Source organism: Otolemur garnettii, unplaced genomic scaffold (genome assembly GCF_000181295.1).
Source record: "Otolemur garnettii isolate 467f Iridium unplaced genomic scaffold, OtoGar3 scaffold00198, whole genome shotgun sequence".
In the NCBI taxonomy this organism is placed as follows: Eukaryota; Metazoa; Chordata; class Mammalia; order Primates; family Galagidae; genus Otolemur; species Otolemur garnettii.
The window spans coordinates 2,336,217-2,339,839 of record NW_003852593.1 but is presented as its reverse complement, the minus strand read 5'-3'; the positions used below and the strand labels follow the sequence as shown (position 1 = coordinate 2,339,839).

Genomic DNA, 3,623 nt, shown 5'->3' with positions numbered 1-3,623 from the left:
CCGCGCCTCAAACGCTGCCCGGGCCCCGACTACCGTCGGCCCGAGCAGGAAGTGGCGTGGGGAGGCCATTTTTAAAGCCGCCTGCGGGCCTCGCAGCCAAGCGTGGACGGTCTTTAGTTTTCTGCAATTGGAAGCGGTCCCCGGACGTCCCCGGGAGACAGCGACGCAAGGTCGGTGTCCCCACGCCCGCCGTTGGCCGAGCACCCGCCTAGATAGCGGGCGCCGTCGGCGGGAGCGTGCCCACAATAAACTTGAGAACCAGGCTGGCATTGTCTTTCCTCAGAGCGCGCGAGTGTGACCAGCGATGGGCTCTTCCTTTGAGGACCTGGGCATCTGCGGGGGGTGGGGGGAGGAGGGAGCGGAGGATGGATGGAGACGGGGCTTGAATTGTCCAGGTGCTGATGTCATCCTCTGTGGGACCTCCCTATTCCAGCCTGCCCTTTTTATCTAGTTGCCTTTGGAGTTTGGGGCTGTTGGAAGGCCAGAAAACTATGTAGGGGTCAAAGAAATGAAAGCCTCTTAAGTGGAAAGGGAAAGCGGGTAGAGAGAATAGGAGAAAACATCTCGTCTTTATAGAGAAGTTGGGCATTTAATGTGTCCCATTAAAAAATACCCCTGACTTTAAAAACTGGGAGAATGAATGATTTATCAACGTAATATTAAAAAATTAGTAAAGTGGAATAGGGAGCACGATATCCTGTTTAAAAGTAGAAATCTACACAGCTGAAAGGTAGCATGCTGTCAGAAATCACCAACAGTTAACACAAACTTTGGTCTCCAGAATCTTTGCACTACAACCCTGTAGAAGAGCCTGGGAATGTAATCTCTTATCTTACTCTGAGTCACATATGCAAAGTTCAACACAGCCTGTAATGCAGGGATTCTCAACCTGTGGGTCGCGACCCACAGGAACTGTATTAAAGGGTTGTGGCATTAGGAAGGTTGAGAACCACTGCTAATGTGTGTTCATAATTGAAGATACCAGCCAAGGATTCAGAAAATATTGCCAGAGTTGTATACCAGCGTTCTTAAGTAGTATACACGTAGAGTGTGTGGTGTTTTAAATTGTATGATAATGATACCTTTAACCTAGGATGTATTTTTTAAAAAGAAAAAAAATGTTATCTTGGATTAAATACAGCCTTTGAAAATACCACTTTTGTGTGCATCCAGTTTTGTTATGCTGATAACATCCATTGCAAGTGCAGCTCAGAGACCACAGACAAAGGGGAGTGAGAGCTTTACTTTATTTACTGGGACTCCTCCCTGATACGTTTTGCCAAACTTAAGAAGATTCGAGAAAGGCAAAATGGCAATTTAAAAAAAGAAAACACTTCAGTCTCCCCAGGTCTGTTTGACTTTAAGTAAGGGGATTTGGGCCAGTTTTTGTGCAACAAAGAACGGTGTCTTTATTGTCACTATGAAGGCTGCCACTTCTTTCCTTCACACTTTCAACCAATAAACATTTTAAGTGTCTTCCTTGGCCAAGCCCTTGGCTTTTGATTATGGTAAACAAGATTGTGCGGCAAGTGTTTTCCCAGCCTTGATTTTTCTCAAACTGCCTGTTTTCTGCATTTTCTTTGTTATGTAAACTCAGCCAACTGCAGTTTTCAGGATTCTTCCTCGGAGGAAGGCAGTGAGAGACCCATCCAGATGCATCTCACTGTGGGCTGGGAGGTGGGAGGCGCTGGGGTTGCCTGGGAAAAATGTTAAACTACATCCCAGGAAAAGGGTGATCTGATTCATCAGGTCCTGTGTGTCCTGGGAATCCGTTTAGTTTTTGTTTTAAGGCTCCCTGGGTGACCTTGCCGTATACCCCTGCTTGAGAAGCACTTCTGGGGCTCATTGCCCTTACTCTGAACACACCCTGAGAAACCGAGACTCTACCAGTGCAGGACTCAAACCCAGGTGTCTGGCTTCTGTTGCAGGCCTGTGTGCAGCACCTGCTGCCACCCAGAGAGCTGAGGGAAGAAGCCGACCAGGGCCTGAAGTTGGGAAATCCATGGCATTTGGCGCCTGAGAAGAGAAGGCCCGGAAAGGAAGAGCCAATGGGACTTGTCAGGTTTTTGTTTTATATCTGCAGCTCCGTGGCTCCAGGCAGGAAATAGAACAGTGATCGAGTGGCAGCAGATCCTTACTGTCACTTCAGCTCACACAGCAGGGTAGCAGGAAACAAAGAATTTAGAGTGGACGCTGCTGCTCTTCACCAACGAACACTGTGGCCTTTCCAGGCTCGTTATCTTGGAAGAAGCAGATAGCTAAAGGCTGATCAAGGTAACATGTGCGCCTGCTTGTGCAGGCCCTCCCCCCAACCCCTGACTAGGGCCAAGGTGCCCCAGGATTGACCAGGAGAGCACTCTCATCAGATCCCTGGTAGAGCTGGTAGAGATTCTCCCACCGCACTGAAACCACCTGCTCCTTTCTCTCCATCTCTTGTTACATGCCTTAAAGATGGCTCTCCTGGCAGGTAGGGTAAGACAGTTCTGGTTGGTGTCATTGTACCCAGTGCCTAGCACTGTGCCAGGAAAATTCACGTTTCTAAGAATCTATAGAGTATATAACTGCCATTGTATGCATTACAGGCAGGGTGGCCTTGTCCTGCCTACAAGCACCCAGAAGTAGGTTAGTTCTATGAAGTATTATACAGGGATGTTGACATCATGCTGGCTGTTCCTACATGCACCTGAATGTTGGGTGATAATCAGCCTATTAGAATCATGTAGGAGGCTTTTATTCTCCCCCTCCCCCACAACCTCCCCAATTTAACTGGAGTCTTTGGGTGATAGAGGCCAGGTATCATTTTTAAAGCTGCAAGATAATTCCAGTGTATAGAATTAGACTGGACTCCCTCAGCTACTTGGGAGTCTGAGGCAAGAGAACCACATAAGCCCAAGAGTTTGAGGTTGCCGTGAGCTGTGATCTCACGGCACTCTACCAAGGGGAGACTCTTGTCTCAAAAAAAAAAAAAAATTTGTTTTTTTTTAAATAAGTTTACTATCTTAAGCAGATAACTAGTTGACCTAATGCAGCCAAAGTTAAGAACCACTTGTCTAGTAAAGGACAATTCTTCTGTTTTTGATTATACTTTTTATCAAACTCTTAATCCATTTCTTCTGTAATATTTGGGTTTTCCTTAAGGCAGGTAAAAGGAGGGAGTAAAGCATAGACCTGAGGCCACTTGCTGTGTTTCTTGACATAGACTGTTGTAGCAACATGTAAATTACTGCCTTTTCATCATATACGTAGTTATATATATTTTTAATACAAGCATATTTGCTGTTTCACTTTTTTTTTTTTCACATAAGACACTTTAAGTTTTAGGCATTTAAGATTCTAGCACTGGTCATACTCTTTCTTTTGGAAGATTTTCTCTTAAAACTGTTAAAGCCTATAAAATCCTTTGTTTGACGTGGGCTCGGCTGACGCGCTCAAGTTGTGTTGTCAAGTCACTCCCCAAAGAAGTCCCTGTAGACAGGGTGTAGGCACCACCACCCTCCCCTCCTGCCCACTACTCAGCTCCTGTTGCTGTAGGCCTTTCCCCGCGACATCCTTTTTATAAGTTTACCAGTTTTCCTCTGGGCATGACTGAACACTTCTCCGTGTGAAGAAGTTTCAGAGAAAGA

At 46.1% G+C, this 3,623-nt stretch overlaps 1 protein-coding gene across 1 annotated transcript in view; it reads left to right on the top strand.

The window, feature by feature from the left end:
- The first annotated feature begins 1,951 nt into the window (after positions 1-1,951).
- ZNF518B (zinc finger protein 518B) overlaps positions 1,952-3,623 on the top strand; it is a 12,688-nt gene continuing 11,016 nt past the window's right edge. Inside the window, exon 1 of the mRNA XM_003801141.3 lies at positions 1,952-2,274. The gene's annotated coding sequence lies outside the window, so the exon portion shown is untranslated. The remainder of the gene's footprint in view (positions 2,275-3,623) is intronic.